Source organism: Macrotis lagotis, chromosome 1, assembly GCF_037893015.1.
Source record: "Macrotis lagotis isolate mMagLag1 chromosome 1, bilby.v1.9.chrom.fasta, whole genome shotgun sequence".
NCBI lineage: Eukaryota > Metazoa > Chordata > Mammalia > Peramelemorphia > Peramelidae > Macrotis > Macrotis lagotis.
Genome location: NC_133658.1, coordinates 753,314,447 through 753,338,842, shown reverse-complemented (window position 1 = coordinate 753,338,842; position 24,396 = coordinate 753,314,447). Strand labels below are relative to the sequence as shown.

Below are 24,396 nucleotides of genomic sequence, written 5' to 3'. Positions count from 1 at the left end.
GAGATTTGGTACTGCTAATTCCCCTTAATTCTTTTTCATTGATTCCCTTGATATGTTTTACCTGTTATTAATCTAAGTTAATTCTATTTTATGTTTTCTAGCTCTTTAATGTAATTCTTTGCTAGTGTGATTCTTATGGCAAAGACTAAATAAATTGTTTAAAGACTTATTGTTATTTATGATATTGGCTCATCCTACGTATAAAGAATATTTCTACAATGGTTTAGATTTGTCTTTATTTAAATAAAGAGTACTTTGATAATTCTGCCTATATGATATCCTATATGTAACTTTACTGGTAGACTTCCATGTATTTTATCCTTGTCTGCACGCATTTTAAATGGAATTTTTCTATCCTTGTTTTTGTTTTTATTTTGGTAATATAAAAATGTTTTGCATGGGTTTAATTTATGTCCTGCAATTTATAAAATTGTTAATTATTTCAATTAGTTTTTAGCACATTCTGTAGTATTCTCTAATTCTAAAAGCATATCAACTACAAAATAAGTTTTATTTCCTCATTATATTTATTCTTTTAATTTCTTTTTCATCATATTGCTGTAGCTAACAAGTCATATAATATTGAATAATGTTGTTAATATATATATGTACACACACAAACACACACATGTGTGTGTATGTATGTGTGTGTGTGTGTGTGTGTGTATAGCTAGGTCTAGCCAGGTGGCATAGTGGATAGAGCACTGACCTTGGAGTTAGGAGGACAGGAATTCAAATCTGTCCTCAGGTGCTTCACACTTGCTCAGTGTGACCTTTGGCAAGTCACTTAAACCCAATTATTCATATCCAGGGCGAGCTCCAGTTATCCTGATTCATATTTGGCCACTGGATCCAGATGATTCTGAAGGAGAAATTAAGGCCAATGACTTAGCACAGCATTCTCTCACTCAAATCCAATTCAAGTGCTTGTCACAGCAATACCTCTCTGATGTCATGGTCTTCAAGAATAAAGGACAAATATCAACATCATCATCATGATGCTCCATCTTTGATCTTATTGGAAGACTTCTAGATTATATCCATTAAAAAAGATACTTGATCTTTTTATTAGATACATACTACTTTTCATTTTAAGAAAGGCTCTATTTATTCCTGTGTTTTCTAGTATTTTGAATAGAAATGTGTGTTACATTTTGGCAAAAAGATACTTCCTGCATTTATTGACCTACACAGATAATTTTTGTTATGGATATGGTTATTTATTCTTATTGCTTTTTTCTAAGATTGAACCTATTCTGCATTCCTGATCTGAATCCACATTGGTAAGAGTATATGATCTTTGTGACATACCGTATATCCCCACATATAAGGCACACCTTAATTTTCAGGTCTGAAATTTGAAAAAAAATGTATCATATAAAGATATTGAACTCAAGTTTTATTCATCATGAAATTCAAGGATCTTCTGCTCATACCTTTCAAGCATCTTTTGGGCAAGTATGATGTATGGATGTAAGCTTAGTCCATTCTATTTCATCAACCTGAAGTACCAGTTTTGCCCTTCTTTAAAATCAGTAGCTTCTTTTTTATCAGCAATTCTTGCCTCATGCTGAACCATCTTTGTGGTTCCAATTGCCCTTTGCTCTTCAATCATACCTTCAATTGCCTCTCTAAAGCAGGTTATTTAGCTGACTTGCCTTCTTCTGCCATGGGGTTCTCAGTAGGGTCTCTTCTTCTTGTAGCCAATATCTAATTGTTTTCTCATTTGAAGGAGGAACAAATTTACATTCAGCAACATGATTTCCATTCACTTTGGCAAACTGATTTACTTTGAATTTGAATTCAGTACTGTATGAAAATCTTTTCTGAGCCATTTATGCACAGAACATGGCAAAAGGTAGCTTATTATATCCATTAAAAATGTGAAACAAGAGTGCAAAGACAACAACATGAAAAAGTGGGAAATGCAAGTAAAAATATATAATAATGAATGCAAAAATGAGTGAAAAAGTGTGAAATGCAAGTAAAAAATCTAAAACCACAGATTAAGATGCTCTCAATTTTTAGACCCCATATTTTTTGTAAAGGGTACATATTATACATGGGTAAGTACACTATTACACTAATCTCCTTTCTAGTACTTCATTTAAAATTTGTGCATTGAGGTTGTTTAGGAAATTTGGTTTTTAGTTTTCTTTCCATGTTTTTAAAAATTTTATTTAAGGCAATGTGGTTAAGTGACTTGCCAAAGGTGACACAGATAGGTAATTATTAAGTGTCTGAGGTCAGATTTGAACTCAGGCCCTCCTGACTCCAGGGCCAGTGTTCTATCCACTGTACCACCTAGCTGCTCCTTCTTTCCATGTTTTTACCTCTCTCTGGTATAGGTATCAAAACTATATTTGTATAATGAAATGAATTTAGTAAGAATATTTCTTTACCCGTTTTTAAATAGTTGAGAGATTGTAGGAATTAATTCATTTAAAAATGTTTTATGACATTCACTTTAAATCCATTGGCCTTCTTTAATTTCTTTCTTGAGGAAATCATTTATAATATATTTTTCCTTGAGATTGAATTATTTAAGTTTTATATTTCCTCTTCTATTAATCTAGGCAATTTAGATTTTTATAAACACGTATCTATTCATTTAGGTGGACAGTTATATTGATACAGAGCAGTTCAAAATAATTCCTAATAATTACTTTAATCTCATCTTCATTGGTTAGACATATGCCCCTTTCATTTTTGATACTGGTAAATTGTTTTTTATATTTCCAAAAGATATTACTGGTCTTATTTATTAGTCCAGTTTTGTTCTCTTTTACTTATAATCTTCTTAATCTCTCCTTTGATTTTCAGCATTTGCTATTTAATTAAGGATCTTGAATTTTTTCATTTTTCTAATTTTTTAGTTTCATGACTACCTTATCTATTCTCTTCCTCTTTTTTGATTTATGCTTAGAGATATAAATATCCACTAAGTACTGCTTTAATTGTACTCCACAAATTTTGTAATGCTGTCCCATTGTTATCATTACTTTTAGCTAAATTATTGAATGTTTTTATACTTTAGCCTTTGAACCATTCATTCTTTAGGATTATGCTATTTAATTTCCATTTAATTTAAATTGATGCTCAAAAGGCTTTTTATTAGTTATATTGTATCATGGACCAAGAATGATGGATTTAATATTTCTCCTTTTTAAAGTTTTTGTTGCATTGATTAATTTTTGTGAAAGTGTCATATACATCTTAGAATAAAGAAATACTGTTTTCTATTCCTCTTCAGAAGTCTATCATATAAATTTTTCTAAAATACTATTCATTTCTTTAACTTGTTTTTAATTTATTTTTTGACAAAGTATCTGTAACTAGGTATGAGCATGGTAAATTGAAATCCCCACTAAAATAATTACATCATCTATTTTCTCCTTTAAGTCATTTAACTTTCTTGAAAAAGTTCTGTTAGGATAGGATAGGATTCTAGAGATAATGTAACTGGAGTGACAAGTATTTATTAAGCTCTATATGGCAAATAGTTTACTAAGTGTTCAAAAATTATCTTTTAATATTTACAGCAATGCTATTATTATCATTCCCATTTTATAGATGGGTAAACAGAGATAGACAAGTAACTTGCCCAAGATTATATTACCAATGATGTCTGAATTTGGATTTGAATTCAAATCTTCCTGACTATACAACTAAAGGTATTTTTCACTGAGTCACATAGATGCTTGTTACAGAGGAGAAAACTCAGACTCTGAGAGGCAAAGAAATTTGTGTAGGTATAGAGCATATCACTATACAAATGGAAGTCATTATAAAGTTCCTCAGTTTTTTCTACAGCAAATTGATGATGATGAGGAGGAGGACGATGAGGATGAGGATGATGGTAATTTTAGTTCAAGGGGGAAATTGCTTTTTGTTAAAATTTATTTACTTATCCAAATAATATAATCAGTAAAATTGTATTCCTTGAACCTAAACAAGTTCTTTTGATGTCAAATAAGGCAACAAAGTTATATGTCAATCCTCTCAGGGAGTATTTAGTGGTTCTTAAACCTATAATCAACTACAATTGCTGGTGTTTGTAGTGGCACAGATGCAGGTACATAATAGAAAATAGTAGTTTGACATATGCTCTTAAATTAAAAAATTAAACATTCATGAAGATCCATCAGGAGGGCAGGATAATGGTGGCTTTAGGCCAAGTATATATAAGATCAATTCAGTGCCAAGAATATTATTAATGTGTTTGTGATTCAAAATTGAGTCACTCTTCCTTAATCAGAAATTCTTTATAAATTCAGAAAATAAGCAGAGTATTAGAAAGTGTTTGAAATAGTCTCAGATTGACTTTGTCCAGAAACCTATGAAAGAATGTTTCTTTACTTCCTGAAGGTACTATGGTGGAGACCAAACAACCTGGAACCATTGAGCTCTCTCAAGAGAAAAAAAGCCATCGTCCTCTTCATCATGGCTAAAGATTCATATGGACAATTTTCTTTCCATGAGAGAGGGAGGAAGGAAGGAATTTAAATTTGAGCAAATAGGATCTTTAAAACAGGTTCTATGATGAAAGGATATTAAAGGAAATCAACCAAAGATGAATCAAATGTTTTCTGTATAGGACAAAGTTCCTATTTGTCATTACAATCTGGAAGAGCTGAGTCTGTTATTGAGGTTATATGACTCTCTTGACACACTATGGAATATGAAGTGGAAGAGTGTAGTAGCCATTACTCAGAGATAAATGGGAGGGTGTGAATAACAGAAGATAAAGGTAGCAAGAAATTTAAAAGAACAGGATTGAGTCATTAAATTATTCATTAAAATATTTTAATATAAGCACATACTACACAAAATTGTGTAATAAAAACCATAGGTTTTATGGGGAGAATGGGGTTAAGGGACCAATGTTCTAAAACTTCATCAATGACTCATAAAAATGATAGTATAATTTCATATATATTAAAAAATCAAGAAATACATAAATATTTTAATAAATTATAGCAGATTTCATAGTCTATACCCCTCTGCTGCCTCAGGCAGCTATTGAATCTGTCCTGACCTCTCCACTATTTCAAGGGACAGGGCTAGGATGACCTAAGTGTCAGAAAAATTGAGTAGGCTGAAACTACAGGTCTCTGAGGTTGTCATTATAGTCCCTCAGGGACTAGAGATCAGAGGTCAATGCAGAAGGAGAGCACCAGCTCTCCTCAGTCATCAGCTTCTACTGCAGCAGAAGATAAATAATGAATCTTGCACTTTATTTTGAAAACAACTTCAAGTTTGTTAATGGGGTTGGGTAATCCTTGTGGGAAATGGGTGATTAACTAGTAAACATATAGGAATGGAGAACTGGAGATCATGGGAAAAGTTAGATTTAATAGGATGAAAGCAAAAGATGATGACAAATGGAAGATAGTGATAACTGTAGAATTACAGAAATATGTAATTGAAATGTAACTGTGTGTGGTGACTGTGAAACAAGTTAAGGGAGCAAGAATGGTATAGTAAAAAAAGTTCTGTATTTGGAATCTGAGGACTTGGGTATAAATTCCAACTCTGACTCTTACTACTTTGAAACTTTGGAGAAATGACTTAACATTTTTAGATCTCATCTGTGAAATGGGGAGGGGGATTATCAAAGCCTCTTTCAGGTCTTATATATAATTAATTGACTACCTATTATGGATGAGTAAGCAATAATAGAAGATGAATAAGTTGATAAACTGAATATTGGGAGTATTAAAAAGGGAACCAACAGATGTTATGAACTCCTCAAATAAAGGCAGGATAGGTTCTTGGAAGAAGGGGTAAAGTGGACCTTTAGGGAGTCAAGTACATAATTCATTAAAAAAGAAAGGAAGAGTAACCTTTCAGTCAGTAGATGACAAGAATCTGGGCAAGATGAAATATAAATGTGTTCACTTCAAAACATTACAGAATACTAAGTGATGGTGGTGGTGGAAGAGTGGCCATCTTGAAATGTTTTGAGATCATGAAAACATTAAAAAACAGTTTGGGATAGAAGCAATGAATAATTCTATTTCTGACATGGAAAGGATGTAAGAGTAAAAAGATTCAGCATGACACAGAGTGTTAAAATAAATAGTTGGATTTCCAGAGGGCATGCTTAAAGGGGAGGTAAAAAGAAGGTAAAGATTACTGGAGGACCAGGTTGAACAAGATACAGAAGAGAGAGCTGACAGATGAGAAAAGGGATTTTTTAAAATATCATTGGATGGAAAATCTGAGTCACAGGAATTAAAGGAACAGAAGGTGAGAATTTGCTAACTATTGGGCAGAAGAGTTGCAGTTAAAGACGTAAAGGGAAACTTAGTGAATTCCCAGTTGATATAATTAGAAGATTAAGTTCTTTGCACTAATAAGCTATATGATCTTGGGCAGACTATATCTCCTTCATGGAGCTTACTCACTTCATCTTTAAAATGAGGAAGTTGCAAGAAGAAAGTCCCTTTCAGCCAGCTTACTTCAGAATTCTTTGTGTATATGCTGTTCTGTGGTTTTAGATGAAGGGATGAAAACCCCTTTTTCTAAGTTTGTTCTACTATTTGCAAAGGTGGTGGCAAATGCCATCATTTGTTAGTTGTAAGAGGTGTTGAAAGGCTTTGGGGCATTGGGCTCAGAGAGCTTATTGCTTCTTTATTGTGCAGTCTGATGAGTTTGCCACCCATGTTCCATTCATCTCAACTGGCAGACAGAGCCTGGGTCTTGCAAGCTCTGGCAGGGAGACCAAAGCAGAACTGCCAATTTGATACCTGCTATGTCCTTTATTAATTCTGACAAGCCATGAGGAAGGGTCATGGTGCCTTTTAACAGACTGGTAGCAAAATTCAGGTGAGAGGATTTTCATCAATGAGAACAGTGTTTAGGCAGTCTGTTTGAAAAATGCTTATAAATAAAGAGTTATTTTTCCTCTTTGAATCATTCAACAAAGTACAGTGTGATTTGGGAACAAAGAATTCCTCTGAATTTTAGTCAAATAAGTAGGCATCTCTTTTGGAGATATTGAATTGAGCAACATTTTAACAAATAACAATAGTATCTTATATCTAGAGGGAACTTTAAATTTTCTGAAGTGACATAATTCAATATCATACACATTTTAAATTTATTTATTTTAAACATTCTTTTCTTTTCAAATTTTGAATTTAAAAATTTTCCCCTTCCACCCATACCTTTCCTACTCAATGAGAAGGCAAGCAGAATTATATCAACAATACCTGCGATATCATGCAAAACTCGTTTCTATATTAGCTATATAACACAAAAAGTCAAAAAAAAGGCATGATAATGCTTCAATTTGTACTTAGAAATTTTTCAACTCCCTTTCTGAGGTGAACAGTGATTTTTCAATATGATTCCTATGGAATATTCTTGGATCATTTTATTGAATTGAATAGCCACAGTTGATCACCATTACAACAATGCTGTAACTATGTTAACTGCGTTTTGCTGATCATGAAGTTTGCATATCACTTCATACCAATTTATGTAGGTCATATCATTTTTTTAAACTATCCCCTCATCATTTCTTATAACAATGGTATTGCGTTATAATCCTATACCACAACTTGTTCTATCATATCCTAGCAGATGGGCATTCCCTTCCATTTCCAATATTTTGTCAGCATAAAAAGAACTGCAATAATTATTCTTGTACTTAAAAATTATTTTGCTTTTTCTGTGATTTCTTTTACTCACAAATCTAGTAGTGATATTTCAAGGTCAAAGGGTAGGTTCAGTTTTATAAACTTTTAGACAGAGTGCAAAGTTTTTCTCCAGAATAATTGAACCAGTTCACAACTCCAAAAGGTTTATTAAAATACCTACTTTTAGTCTTCTACTCCAGAACTTGTCATTTCTGATAGTTGTGAGTTAATACCTGAGTTGTTTTAATTTACATTTTACTTATCAAGAGTGATTTAGAATATTTTTAATATTACTATAGATAACTTTTATTTCTTCTTCTGAAAACAGCCTGTTCCTGTTCTTTGGCCAGTTATCAGATGGAGAATGGCTCTTATTTTTATAAATTGTATTCAGTTTTCTATTTGAAAATTTGAGGTCTTTGTTGAAGAAACTTATTGCAATTCTTATCATACTCCTTCATTGTCTATGACACTTTTTAGCAAAATATAGTTTTCCTGATTATCTCTTTTAATAAGATCTAATTTTATTTTTGCTTCATCTGAGATAATGATTTCTACCACTGTCTTTTTCTTTAACTTCAACTGGAGCAAAATAGATTCTTTTCCCACCATTTATTTTAACTCTATGTATGTTTTCTATTTCTAGTGTATCTTATGAATAGCATATTGTTGGATTCTGATATCTAATTCATTATGCCATCTGCTTTCATTTTATGGACAACCACATCTCAATCACATTCACTGATATTACTACTGTGTTTTCTCCCAGATCCTATTTTCTTCAACTTATCATTTTCTTTATATTTTTCAACCTGTGCCTCTTCAAAAATGTTTTGTTTCTGATTATTTCCTCCCTTAAATTGCTCTCCCTTTTAACTCTCTATATTCCTTATCCCCTTTCCCTAATTTTTCTATTGAATAAGATAGATTTCTAAATGCAACCAATGTGAGTGTGTATGTATGTGTGTGTATGTATGTTTGAGTCTGTGTATTCTTCCCTTTTTGAACTAATTCTGATTAGAGTGAAGTTCAAACATTATTTGCCATTGCTTCATTTCCCCCTCCATTACCAATGCTTTTCTTTGCACTCCTCCTTTATGTGAAAGTTTTCCCTATTCTGCTTCTCCTTCTTCTGTCTTCCAGTATATCCCTCTTTCTAAACTCTTCATTTTTATTATTATTATTTTACTATTATTTATTTTTATTTACTTATATTTTTATATTTTTAATTTTAATTTTTCATTTATATTTTTATTGATTGATTGATATTTATTTATGTTATTGTATTTATGTTATTTTATTATTTATTTATATTTATTTATTATTTATTATTATTATTATTTTATTTTTATTATCATTATTATTATTATTATCCCAAAATAATCTTTTCATAGAATTTCCTCTCTCTTCCCTAATGAAGCTAAAGTTCTGAGTAGTTACATATCTCATCTTCCTAAATAAGAAAGTAAATTGTAATTTTATTGAGTTGCTTATGATTACTCTTTCATGTTTAACTTTTTTATGTTTCTTCTATGTCTTGTGTATGAATATCAAATTTTCTCCTCATTTTTGCTCTTTTTTAAAATCAAGAATGCTTGAAAGTCTTCTTTTTCTTTTTTTAAATTCCTTTATTTATCTATTTTGAATTTTGCAATTTTTCCCCAAATCTTGCTTCACTCCCATTGCCCACCGCATGAGGCAGTCTGTTAGTCTTTACATTTTTTCCATGATATACATTGATCTAGGGTTGAATGTGATGAGAGAGAAATCATATCCGTAAGGAAGAAAAATACAATATAAGATAGCAAAATTACATAAGATAACTTTTCTTAAAATTAAAGGTCTTTGGTCTTTGTTCAAATGCCACAATTCTTTCTCTGGAAACAGATCTTTATTGCATATACCCCAAAATTTTGCCTGATTGCTATGCTAATGGAATGAGCAAATCCATTAAGATTGATCATTACCCCCATGTTGCTAAGTATACAATGTTTTTCTGGTTCTGTTCATCTAGCTCAGCATCAGGTCCTTCCAGGTTTCCCTGAATTCCCATCCTTCCTGGTCTCTAATAAAACAAAAGTGTTCCATAACATGCATATACCACTGGTTATTAAGCCAATCTCCAATTGATGGACATTCAGTTGATATCCAATTCGTTGCCACCACAAACAGGGCTGCTGTGAATATTTTTTTGCCCTTTTTCATCATCTCTTCAGGGTATAGACTCACTAGTGGTATTGGTGGATCAAAGGGTATGCACGTTTTGGTTGCCCTTTGGGCAAATAGCAAATTGCTCTCCAGAAAGGTTGGATGAGTTCACAACTCCACTGACAGAAAGGAGAATGAGCAATATTTTGAAGGAATGTATTAGTATCCCAGGTTTCCTACATCCATTCAAAATATTGCTCATTGTCCTTTCTGGTCATATTGGCCAGTCTGATAGGTAAAAGGTGGTACCTCAGAAATGTTTTCATTTGCATTTCTCTAAGTAGAGATTTAGAGCATTTTTTCATATGACTGTGGATCTCTTTGATTTCATCATCTGTAATTTTCCTTTGCATGTTCTTTGATCATTAGTCAGTTGGGGAATGGCTTGTTTTTTTTTTAAATTGACTTAGTTCTCTGTATATTTTAGAAATGAGTCCTTTGTCAGAAATACTAGTTGTAAAAAATTACAATTTACTACATTTTGTTTGATCTTGATTGTTACAGTGGTCTTGTCTACAAATCTTTTCTAATTTAATGTAATCAACATCATCAAGCTTGTTTTTAATGATGTTCTCCATTTCTTCATCCTTCATAAACTGCTTCACTTTCAACAGATCTTACAGGAAAACTTTCCTTGATCTCCTAATTGGCTTATAGTATTGTTTTTTATGTCAAAATCCTGTATCCATTTTGATCTTATCTTGGTATACAGTGTGAGGTGTTGGTTTGATCCAAGTTTATTCCATACAAACTTCTAATTTTCCCAACAGTTTTTATCAAAGAGAGAGTTTTATCCCAATAGCTCGACTCTTGGGTTTATCAAACAGCAGATTACTATAATCATTTCCTGCTATTGCACCTATCCACTACTCTATTTCTTAGCTAATACCAGACAGCTTTGATGATTGATCCTTTGTAATATAATTTTGGATCTGGTAGGGCTAAGCCACTGTCTTTTGCACTTTTTTTCATTGAATCACGGTAAATTCTCAATTTTTATTTCTCCATATGAATTTACTTTCATTTTTTTCTAACTCATTAAAGTAATTATTTGGAATTTTGATTTGTAGGGCACTAAATAAGTAGTTTAATTTAGGTAGAATTGTCATTTTTATTATATTAGCTCGACCTATCCATGATCAGTTGTTGTTTGCCCAGTTATTTAAACCTGATTTTATTTGTGTGAGAAGTGTTTTGTAATTGTTTTCAAAAAGTTTCTGAGTGTGCCTTGGCAGGTAGATGCCAAAGTATTTTAAATTGTCTGAAGCTACTTGGAATGGGATTTCCCTTCCTAACTCTTTTTTGTTGCATCTTGCTAGTCATATATAGAAATTTTGAGGATTTATGAGAGTTTATTTTATATCCTGCAACTTTGCTAAAGTTGCTAATTATTTCTAATAGCTTTTTTTAGATCATTTCTTGGGATTCTCTAGGTATACCATCATGCTATCTGCAAAGAGTACAAGTTTTGTCTCTTCCTTCCCAATTCTAATTCCTTCAATTTCTTTTTCTTCTCTTATTGTTGAAGCTAAAATTTCCAATACAATATTGAACAGTAGTGGTGATAATGGGCATCCTTGTTTCACCCCTGATCTTATGGGGAATGCCTCAAGCCTATCCACATTGCATATAATGCTTGTTGGTGAATTCAAATAGATAAAGCCTTTTATTCTAAGGAACAATCCATTTATTCCTATGCTCTCTAGTGTTTTTAGTAGGAATGGGTGGAGTGTTTTGTCCAAAGCTTTTTCAGCATCTAATTGATGCAATCATATAATTTCTGATAGGTTTATTATAGCTATAATTAATTATACTAACAATTTTCCTAATATTGAAACAACCTTGAATTTCAGGGAAAAAAAAGTCCAGCTTGGTCATAGTGTTTTATCCTAGTGATAACTACCTGTAATCACTTTGTTAAGATTTTATTTAAGATTTTTGCATCTATATTCATTAGGGAGATAGGCCTTTGGATATTCTTTGACCATTTGTCAATTGCAGAATGGCTTTTTTTTTGAAAATTTGACTCAGATCTCTTTATACTTTAGAAATGATTCCTTTGTCAAAAATACTAATTGTAAAAATTGTTTTGCAATTTACTACATTTCTTTTGACCCTGGTTACAGTGGTTTTGTCTGGGTGCATACATATTAGGCATTGAAATTACTTTATTGTCTGTAGTATCTTTTAGGAGTATATAGTTTCCTTCCTGATCTCTTTTAACGATATCTATTTTTGCAGATGCTTTGTCTGAGATAAGGATTGCTATCCCTGCTTTTTTCATTTCAGCAGATGCAAAATATCTTTTGCTCCAACCTTTTACCTTTACTCTATTTGCATCTCTCTCTGTTTCAAGTGAATTTCTTGTAAGCAGCATATTGTAGGATTCTGGTTTTTAATCCATTCTGCTATTTGCTTCTGTATTAAGAGAGAGTTCATCCCTTTCCCATTCAAAGTTACAATTACTAACTCTTTATTGCCCTCCACATTTTTCTACCCTCTGTTTGTATTTTCCCCTTTTTTCACTTTATTCATATTCCCGAGTATTTTGTTCTGAATAGTAGCACCTTCAGTGTGTTTGTCCTCCTATAAACAAGCCCCCCTCCCTTCTCTTTCCCCTTTCCCTTTGCCCCTTTTCCCTTCCCATTCTTCTGTTAGTTCCCCTTTAACTCCCCCCTCTCATTTCCCCTTTTAATATTTGAAAGGTAAGATAAATTTCTTAACTGTGTGTATGCAGAGAGTAAGATTCGGGCAATTCTCACCTCCTCCCTTCTTCCCCTCTATGGCAATAGGTCCTTTGTACCTCATAATTGAATGAGATTTACCCCATTCCATCTGCTCCATCCTCCCATATCTTTACTGTCCCCCCTTTTATGGAGATATTGTTTATAAATCATTCTATCTGAGTCACAGGAAAGTCACGAGTGTCCATCACTTCTGGCTAAGTATATTATCTCTAATATAGTTTGAATTTTAGAGAGTTATTAAAGTCTTTCTCCCAGGTGGGGATATAGACAGTTTCATCATATTGGACAGCACTTTTTTTCTAAACTCTTTTTTTATCCTTTCCATGTTTATCTTGACTCTCTTGTTTGAAGTACGAATTTTCTGTAATCTCTTGTCTTTTCATCAGGAAAAGTTGGAAGTTTCCCATTTCATTAAATATTCATCTTTTCCCTAGGACAAAAAGGCTCAGTTTTCCCAGATAGTGAAGTCTTGGCTGCATTCCAAGCTCCCTTGCTTTTTGGAATATTGCATTCCAGGCCCTTCAATCCCTTAATGTTGATTCAACCAGGTCATGTGCAATCCTTAAGTGGTTCCTTGGTATTTAAATTGTTTCTTTCTGGTGGCTTGCAAGATTTTCTGTATTATCTGATAGTTCTACAATTTGGCTACAACATTCTTTGGTGTTTACATTTTAGGATCTCTTTCAGGACGGGATTGATGTATTCTTTCTATTACTATTTTGAACTCTGATTCCATTAAATCACAGCATTTTTTCATCACTAAATCCTATAATATCAAGTCCAGGCTATTGTTCTTTTCAATGTTTTTAGGAAGACTTATAATTCTCAGGTTGTCCCTTCTTGATCTATTTTCTAGGTCAGTGATTTTGCTGATGAGGTATTTTACATTTTCTTCTATTTTTTCAATCTTATGTTTTTGTTTAATGGAATTTTATTGTCTCATGAAGTCATTTTTTCCCACAGATTCCATTCTATTTTTTAGAGAAGAATTTTCTTCATTTACCTTTTGTAACTCCTTTTCCAATTGGTCAATTCTATTTTTGAAAGAGCTTTCCATTTGACCAATTGAGGTTTTGGCAGAACTGTTTTCTTTTTGCATTTGTCCAATTTTATTTTCCAAGAATTTGTTTTCTTGTTGTATGGTGTTAATTTTTTCTCTGAAAATTTCCAGTTGATTTTTAAACTCCTTCCTGATTTCTTCAAGGAACTCTTTCTATGCTGGAGACAAAATCATGTTCTCCTCTGACATTCTATCTATCTCTGAATTAGGGTCTTTAACTTCTAGGAATTTTCTATGGGCCAACGTTTTCACTGGTCTTTCTTCATTTTTCTAAGATCTTGGGTTGGGGTTAAAGGTGATTCACAGAGTTTGATGTTGAGATCCCTAGAGACTTTGCTCACTGCGCTTAGTAACTCCACATGGGCTGTCCAGCAGGGTATGCGGATTACTTTTTTTAGAGTGTCTATGACCTTGATTTAAGGCCCTTTCCCTTGGCCTAGAGGGTGTGGGAAATGCTGCTACATACTTTTATCCTTGAAAAATGTCTTCTATGCCCTTGGGCAAGATAATTACTCTCCCTATTCATAATTGAGGGAGTTCTGTTGCCCACCCCAGAGCCTGGGGTGGGGGGGGCTATTAATGTGTTTATTCTGGGAAGAGGACTCCACTGAAATGAAAGTATGGAGCCTGAAGTCCTCCAAACCAGAGTTGCCCATCAAATTGTTGTCTGCAACACTTCATACTGGAACTCAGCCTCCAGCCCTGCCACAGTGCCCCAGGCTGTCAGTCAGTCCACAGCCAAATCTTCCATGCCTCAGTTGGCTCTTGGACCATCCTACACTGTCTGCCTCTCTCCCCCTCCCAACAGGCTCTCTACTCTCTGTCCGGCTCACCTGCAATCCCTGAAGACAATACTTAAAGTAGATCTTCTTCTCTAGCTTCTTTTTCTGGGTTTTATTGATTGAATTCCTGTTAAGAGGTTTGTTTAATATTGCATATGAGGGAAGATCAGGAGCCCTTAGCACAGTGTCTATCTTCTCTGTGTTATCTTAGCTGGATGTCCCTTCTTTTTCATTAAATATATATTTTATCCCAAATGATTTTACTCAGTTTTGATGTGCAGATTATTCTTTATTGTAATCCTAGTTCTTTGAACTATATAATATTATAGTGTCAACACCTTTAACATGGATAATGTTAAATCCTGTGTAATCCTGATTTCACCTCCATAATATCTGAACTATTTCTTACCAGCAGTTTGCAATAATTTCCCCTTGGCCTGGGAACATTAGAATTTGGTTATACTATTCCTGGCAGTTTCCATTTTGGAATCTCTTTCAGCCGGTGATCAGTAGGCTTTTCAATTCCCGCCCCCCCCCCATGAATGTTTTGGGGCTATTTTCCTTGATAATTTATTGAAATATAATATCTAGGCTCTTTTTTTAAATCTTGGCTTTCAGTAATATAATAATTCTTAAATTATCTCTTCTAGATCTATTTTCTTTTTATTTTTCTTACTCAATTTGGTTCATTTATTTTTCAGGAGGATGATCAAATGTTATGTCCTTTTACACAAAGACAATCACATCTCTTAAAGGACATAAATGAACTACTTGAAGCCAGTCTGTGGAAACTGAAAAATGATGTTGCTCTTATAGTTAAGAAGAAGAGAGAGAATTTAGTGCACTCCAAATATCGAGGCTCCAGCTTCCCATAAAACATTTAAGATTCACTTTGATTAGCTTGGATAATATTAATGCTGATTTAATACTTATATTTTATAAGAGTGGATGAATGAATTAGTTATTGATAAAAAAATTTCTGTTTGAAAATGAAACCTATAGGTACAGAGGACAAATAATAAATGGCTTGAAACCCTAAATTTTTTAATGATATGCTGTCATTTAAACCAATAACTTATTTATGTATTTAATAATTAGCTAAAGAAACTCATAAAAGCAAAAGCTATTTCCAGTGACCAAACCAAGGACATTTTAAAAGGTTTTACTATTTTAAGTGTACTCAGATTTTAACTCTGAATTAGCATGATAAGTGTTTGGGTTTAAAAGAGAAGCACAAACAGGAACAGACTTTGAAAAACTTGGCCCATCCTTCAATTAAATAAGTAGTGTGTCAGAGAGGTGCTTTCCCAAGGTCAAACATCACAGACACAAAGTTCTTTCTTATTTTTAGAACAATCTGTAAAACTATATGACATGTTTGTGCTTTAAAGAACCCATCATATCTTTCGTGAGGAAAAAATTTACTTTGGGTACTGAAAATAAAGAAAAAAAATCTTAATCAGCATCCCCAAGTATAGCCTTTACAATAAATGCCAGAAGAAAAAGGAATCACTGAGTAAATATGAGGCAGGCCAATAAATATAAGCAATCATTTCAATGAGACTTGTACTTATATTTTTCATCTCATTAATAACCAAAGCTAGTTAGAGGGTAGTAAGAATCAAGCTCGTGCTAGCAAAAGCACATAAAGCATCAGGAAACCCACTGGGAAGGTACTCTTCATGTTTCAGAGCTCTCTCCTCCCATCTGACCAACCACTTCACATCTCTCTAAAGGAAATATGTGAAGCACTTTTTAGATCCCTGTCTCACACAGCAAAAGCAACTTAGTGCATGAATGCCTAGCACAAACTGCTTGTTATGAAAGCCTTTTTACCCTGGTCACATGAAATTAACTTAAGAATTTCAAGTATCAAATGAGGAAGCTGTTAATTCATGAAATTTTATCAATTTTGTAAATATTTCTAATTTTTATACTTCAGAGATGCTAATGACACTAAATTCAATGCCATTTTGGTTGAGTCTTTCAATCAGCCTGGTTTTGGAGAAAGCAGCTCCAGGTGTAAAGACACCACCTCCCTTGGGAAGCTCGGTGGTGTCTTTTAAAAGAGTTACAGCTGCCTAAACCATTGCTATGGGTGTAGCCACATAACCAGCCTCTGGTCCTTTCACTTGGGTGCAAATTTTCATATTAGGTTTGTTATATTTTGTAGTATGGTGCTGGCTATATCCTTGACCAAAAAATGTAAATATAAATGAAGCATCATCCATCTGTTTCTGCGTTGGTCCTTTGCTTGAGAAGTATCCAAAGGAGAACAACCATGGGAATTTGACCAGAAGTTGTCTTCCAATGCTAAACTTCACAAAGAGTAAAAAGAATAGTCCTGCAAACATCAGCTTGATAACAGAAGCGAGGCTTCTGACTGTCACATAAGCAGCATACTGCACTGGTGTTTCCTCCAAGTTTTCATACAAGTACCGCTGTGTCCTTTTCACAACAGAGGCATCAGCTCCCATGAATGGAAAAGAATATTCACACAGTTCATTACAGTAAGAAATAGGCCATCTTCTTTTCAATTTGCACCAACAACTGGAACAGGTTTCAAATGTGATTGTTTTCTCAGGGTTCTTAAACGTTGCTGGTCACCAAAACCATAAACAGCTGACTTCCAAGTGCCATCATGAATACGCAATCCCTTAGGTCCTGAATTTATTGTCAGGAAACTTTCAACAGCAGTCAGAGTACCTTTCAATTTATTTCTGGTATATAATACTCCCATATAAGCTGGAATGGAATCAAAACCACTGCTTCCAATGATATATACCCCTTTTTCTGCAGCTCTTTCATTATACTTCCAATACATTTCTTCCAGAAACTGTGGTTCCCCAGAGATGTCAATACAGCTAGCTCCATTTTCAATACATGCTTTGACCACAGGTTCTCCATAAAATCGATAGGGTCCTACACAATTGAGAACAACAGCTACTTGTGTGGCCATTTCATCAAGAGAAGCTGGATTAATGACATCACAGATTATTATACCAACTTCAGCAGGGAGTGTTGGTCTTTCCAGCTTCTCGGCCACCTTCTCCAGCACCTCCATTAGCTTCATGCGGCTGCGGCTGGCCACGGCCCAGCGCAGCGCGGGGCCTCGCGGCTCTGGGCTCGGCTGTTGCCGGTCCACCTCCAGGGCCACGAACTGCCCGGTGAAGCCCGAGGCCCCGAAGACCACCACCTCATAGGGCCGACTGTCAGCCACCATGATTAGCCAGCAGGGACTGCGAGCCGGAGCTGCCGCGCCCGCACCCTAGATCTATTTTCTAAGTCAGCTGTTTTCTGGTGACTCCTTTTGTTTCTCTTGTGTTATCAAATGGAGTCACTAGCTTCAAATTTTCCTATTCTGAATTTTATGGAATTGTTTTCTTCAGTTTACTTTTGCATCTCTCTTTATATTTGGTCTATTCTGACTTTTAAAGTTATTTTTTTCTTTTTTTTCTTTAGGTTTTTTTTTTTTTTTTTTGCACTGCAAATAGGGTTCAGTGGCTTACCCAAAGCCACACAGCTAGGTAATTATTAAGTGTCTGAGTTCATATTTGAACTCAGGTACTCCTGACTCCAGGGCCGGTGCTCTTATCCACTGTGCCACCTAGCCACCCCTAAAACGTTATTTTTTTTTCAAATAATTTTTATGCCTCTTTTATCATTTGGTCAGTTCTGTTTTCAAGGTATTATTTTCTTTAGTAATTTTTGTGCCTTTTTAAAAAAAGCTGTTAATTTATAAATCAAATAAATTAGAATTGACAATAAGGAAACATGAAATTATATGCAAAAGGCCTGAGTATACCATTTGATCAAACAATAACACTACTAGGTCTGCAACCCATAGAAATCTACAAAAGGGGTGGGGCAGCTAGCTGCCTCAGTGGATAGAGTGCTGGCTCTGGAGTCAGGAGGACCTGAATTCAAATTGAGTTCAAATAGACATAAACAATTGCCTAGCTGTGTGACCTTGGACAAGTCACAACCCCATTGCCTTATAAAACTAAAAAAAAAGAGAAGTAAAAAAAGGAAAAAATGTGAAAATATATTTATAGCAATTCTTTTTTCTGGTGTCAAAATATTGAAAATTGAGGAGTACCCATCAATTGAGTAATTCTTGAGCCTGTGGTTTTTGAATGTAATGAACTCTATTGTCCAGAAATAAATTAACAGGAAAATTTCAGAAAAAGTTGCAAAGACCTGTACTAATTAAAGCAAAGTGAAATGAGCACAATCAGGAAAATAATTTATACAGTCTCTGAAACATTGTGATATGATCAGCTATGACTGACCTAACTTTCCACAGTTAAACAATTATCAGACAATTACAAATGATTTATATAGGAAAATACTATTCATATTCAGATGAAGAACTGATGGACTCTGAATGCAGATTGAAGCATATTTTTCAATTATTTTATTTTTACTTATGTTTTCTTTCTTTCGACCTATTTCTTCCTCTGCCACTGAGACATAAATGGAAATATGTCTGACATAACACATTTATAAGGTATAAAGTCTGCCTACCATTTTTAGAGGAGGGAGAAAGAATGAGAATTCAAAATTTCGTAAAATTGAATGCTAAAATTTTTCTTTATATCTAATTGGAGAAAAAATAAAATGATATTAAAAAGAAGTTGTTAATTATCTTTCAATAATTTTCTTGGGGGGGGCGGCTAGGCGGCACATTGGATAAAGCACCGGCCTTGGAGTCAGGGTTCATATCCCAGGCCTGGGTTCATATCCAGTCTCAGACACTTAATAATTACCTAGCTATGTGGCCTTGGGCAAGCCACTTAACCCCATTTGCCTTGCAAAAACCTAAAAAAAAAAATAAAAAGAATAATTTTCTTGAATCACTTTCATTTCTTTACCCAATTTTTCCCTCCAACATTCATCTGTTCTTAACTCTACTAGCAGTTCTTGATGCACTTGAGTTTAATTAGTATTTTTCTATAGATTTTGCCTATTGCTGTTTTCACATTGCTATCTTCTTCTGAGTTTATGTTTTAATCTTCGCTGATAAAGTAGTAGCTTTTTTGATGAAGTTCTTTGATTGTTGTTGTTATTGTTGTTTTGTTATATTTCCATTCTGTTTCTTGACATTGAATTTTATGTGAAAGTTGAACTCTATTCAACATGATCTTAGGGAGGTATTGTTCCAGTCTTCATACTTTTTCTTGCTGCTGTTTTCAGACTTAGTTTGGGGGTCTGCAAGGTATTGGTGCTTTCAAGTTGTTGTAATCTGGAGAGAGTGGTCACTGCCTCTCCTAATGTGCACTTTGTCTTTACCTAGCAAGGACCTCCTGCTCTCCTGTAGTCCAAAATCTTAGTGATCTGCTCTGCCTTTGAGCTGTAACTAGGGCACTGTTCCCTTGTGATGTCCTCCTCTCTACCCTGGAACTATGACCCAGAATTGCTTATGTGTAAAATTGTTACCATTCAGCATCAACTGCATCCACTGTAATAGAGGTCTCCTGCAATCTCTTTCTGATGAATTTCTCTACCCCCTTACTCTCTCTGGACTGAGAACTCTTATAGCTACTAATTTCAAGGTCCCTTCACAAGCCCTTGATTGTGCTGCTGCTGAGATCAGGACAGACTGTCAACCTGGGGTCAAATAACTCTCCTACTAATTCCTAAATTATCTTAGACTGGAAAAATGTCCTATTCTGGATTTTCTTGGTTATGATTCTAGAAAGTTGGATTTAGGGAGTTATTTTAAAGTTTCTTGGAAGGGAATATGGAAGAGTTCAAATGGGTTGCTTCTTGTACTCTGTCATATGTCATCTTAATTCCATCTCCTCCATTTGCATTTATTTATTTTAAAATTTATTTTATTTTTATAGTTTATTATTTCATTTGTCACCAAATTACTTATAAAATATTTTAACATTAATTTTTTAAAATAATAAATTCCAAATTCTCTCCCTTCCTTCTCACACCATTATGGAGGTAAATAATTTGATATAAATTATACATATATAGTCATATAAAACATTTTCAGAACAATGAGATTGTGGAAAAATATACAGATTAAAAATCCTCAAGAAAAATAAAATTTTTAAAAATATGCTTCAATCTGTATTCAGACACTATTAGTTCTTTCTCTGAGGATGGATAGCATTTTTCATCATAAGTCCTTCAGGATATTCTTGGACCATTGTTGAGAATAGTTAAATAATTCATATTGATCATCTTACATTATTGCTGTTGTTTTGTACAAAGCACATTTCACTGCACATCAGTTCATGTACGTCTTTCTAGGTTTTTCTGAGAACATCTTGCTCATAATTTTTTTTTTTGTTCTTTGGCAATGGCATTAAGTGACTTACCCCAGGTTATACAGCTAGGTAATTATTAAGTGTCTGAGGCTAAATTTGACCTCAGGTCCTCCTGATTCCAGGGTCAGTACTCTATCTCCTGCCCACTGCTCATCATTTCTTATAGCAGAATAATATTTCCTGATAATCAAATTTACTGTCTTTCTCCGATTGATGTGCATCCTCTCAATTTCTAAGTCTTTGCCAAAAGAAAAGAGCTTCAATAAAATGTCTTGGTACATATAATAGAACCTTTTCCTATTTTATTTTTTATCTCTTTTGGAATATAAACCTAGTAGTGGTATTTCTAGGGCATAGGGAAGGCATAGTTATATAGGTCTTATGGCATAGTTCCAAATTGCTTTACAGAATGGTTGAATCAATTCCAAACTTCACTGACAGTGCATTAATGTCTCATTTTTTCCCAGATCCTCTCGAATATTTGTCATTTCCTTTTCTTTCCAATTACCAAATCTCATAGGTATGAGATAATACCACAGTATTTTACATTTCTCTGACCAAGAATGAGAGCAGTTTTCATTTGCATATGAATGACTTTGATTACTTTAAATGAAAAACTACCAATATATTTTGTTAATTTGTTGATTAGGGAATGGTTATTATTTTCTACAAATTTGACTCAGTTTTATATATTGTTGCTTCAAATTTTCTTCACAGTTAGCATTACTAACTGCATTTCCATTCATAAAATTTCCAATTTGTTCTCTTTTCTTGTTCTTTTCTCCTTGTCCCTCCTCATGTTTTGCTTCTATCCTCATCTCAATCTGCTTTTTCATTATATCCCTTCTCTTATCCTGTAGAGTAATTTAGATTCCTATATCCATTTGAGTGTGTATGTTATTAAATCTTTAAGTATCTAGTGAAATCAAGGTTCACTCACTCCCTTTCACCTTCCCCCTTCCCCTTTACTAAAAAAAGCTTTTTCTTGTTTCTTTTATGGGAGATAATTTACCCAATTCTACTTCTACCTCTCTCTCTCTCTCTCTCTCTCTCTCTCTCTCGCTCTCACTCTCTCTCTCTCTCTCTTCCCCTTTCTGCCAGTAAGTAAGCTCACCCATTAATTTTAATATCCTCTCATATTCAATTCACACCCATGCCCCCGTCCTCACTTTCTCTGCTTCTCTCTATCTGTCTGTGTTTGTATCTCTCTCTCTCTCTGTATAGATATATAAAATATGTATACATGGAAATTTATATAGAGAAATACACATAGATATATAGGTATACATGGACATACATGTGTGTATATATATGTGTGTCTTTATGCATATTCACATATACATAAATATATATGCCTATACATATATATCCATATATATGTGTACGTATATATGTATGTATGTATTACTAACTTTTCCAATAAAGAGAAAGTTCTTATGAGTAACCAGTATAATTTTATCATCCATGTGGGTATGCAAATAATTTATCTTATTAAGTTTCTTATGATTTCCATTTCTTGTTTATTTTTTTATGATTATTTTGAGTATTTGTATCTGAAAGTAAAATTTTCTGTTCAGCTGTGTCTTTTCATCAGGAAACTTTGAAAGTCCATTATTCCATTGAATGCCCATCTTTTCTCCTGAAAGAGTTCTTGAGTAGATTTGAGAAAAATATGAAATGACTTAAAAAAACCAATGCTGGGTTCAGTGAGCAGAACCAGGACATTATCCATTTTAACAACAACATTCTGCAATGATGCATTATGAAAGCTTTAGCTCTTCTCAGCAATATGGTGAAGAAAAAGTTCTAAAAGAATTGCAATGTAAAACATCATCTACATCCAGAGAAAGAACTATGAAATCTGAATGCAAACCAAAGCATACAATTTTCACTTTTTGAGAATTTTTTTTGTTTTATCCTTTATATATTTTTGTCCTTTTTGTTCTGATTTTTCTTTCACAGGGTGATTTCTTTTACTCAAGGTATGGGAATATGTGTAGCATGATTGTATATTTATAATCTATATTAGATTGCTTGCTATCCTGGGGTTTGTGGAGAGAATTGGATGAGGAAACCTTTACAAAAATGTGTATTGAAAATTATCTTTAGGGGCAGCTAGTTGGCACAGTCGATAGAGCACTGGCCCTGCGGTCAGGAGTACCTGAGTTCAAATCCGGCCTCAGACACTTAATAATTATCTAGCTGTTTGGCCTTGGCTAAGCCACTTCACCCCATTGCCTTGTAAAACACCTAAAAAAAGAGGAAATTATCTTTAAAAAATTTTTAAAAGAATATGTTCATTTTTACTAGGTAGTTGATTCTTGGTTGTAATCCAAGCCCTTTTGCCTTCTAGAATATCATATTCCAAGTGCTATGATCCTTTAAGCTAGAATCTGTTAAATTTTGTGTTATATTAATTGTGGTACCACATGATTGAATTGTTTCTTTCTGTGCTCTAAATCATTATTGATTATAGAAATGCAATTTAAAATTCTGAGGTGCCACCTTAAACCTATCATATTGGTTGAGATGATCAAAAAGGAAAATGATCAGTGTTGGAGAGGATAAGGGAAAACTGAGTTGCTAATGTACTATTGATGAAGTTGTGAACTGATTCCACAATTCAGGAGAGCAACTTGAAACTATGGTCAAACTGGGTATATTTTTTGATCCAGAAATCCCACTACTAGGTCAATATCTAAAGAGATCATAAAAATGGGGAGAGACACACATGTACAAAAAATGCATGGTAACTCTTTTTGTAGTGTCAAAGAATCAGAAATTAAGGGAGTGCCAAACAAGTGAGGTAATATTATGGTATCATAAACCAGTTAAGGTATATGATTGTGCTGCAATACTGTTGTTCTACTCAGAAATCATGAGCAGCCAGAAAAGCATGGAAACACTTGCATGAACTGCTGCTGAGTGAAATGAGCAAGATGAGGGGAATATTATACATATTAACATAACATAGTGAGATGAGCAAATATAGTGACCTCAGCTTCTCTCAGCAATTCAGTGATCAGGAACAATCCTGAAAGATGTGTTATGGAAAATGTCATTCTCATCTAGAGGAAAAAGCTATGGAGTCTGAATGCAGAGCAAAGCATACTATATTCATTTTTAAAACTACTTTTATGTTTTTTCATTCCTATTTTTCTGTTCTGATCATTATTTCACAATATACCTAATATGGATATATGTTCAACATGATTTTATATGTATAACCTATGTCAGATTACTCTCTGTCATGGGCTGGGGAGGAAAAAGAGCAAAGTAGATGAATATAGACCTCAAACTTACAGGAAGTGAATGCTGAAAACTATCTTTATTTGTTAATGGAAAAAAATTGAATAATTTTTTAAAAGATTTAAAATGTTTCTTTCTGACTGCTTGCAATATGTTCTCCATCACCTGGGAGCTCCAAAATTTGACTATAATATTCCTGGATTTTTTTTTATTTTGGAATCTCTTCCAGGAAGTGTTCAGTGAATTCTTTCAATTAATTTAATCCTCTGGTTCTAGAATATCAGTGCAAATTTCCCTTATAATTTCTTGAATGATATCTAGATTTTCTTTTAAATCATGGCTTTCAGGTAGTTGATTAATTTGAAATGATCTCTCCTGAATCTGTTTTCCAGATCAGTTCTTTTTTCCAATGAGATGTTT

The 24,396-nt window shown here is 33.7% G+C and overlaps 1 pseudogene; it reads right to left on the bottom strand.

The window, feature by feature from the left end:
• Positions 1–16,227: 16,227 nt before the first annotated feature.
• LOC141487787 (saccharopine dehydrogenase-like oxidoreductase pseudogene) lies at positions 16,228–17,666 on the bottom strand (annotated as a pseudogene).
• Positions 17,667–24,396: the final 6,730 nt, after the last annotated feature.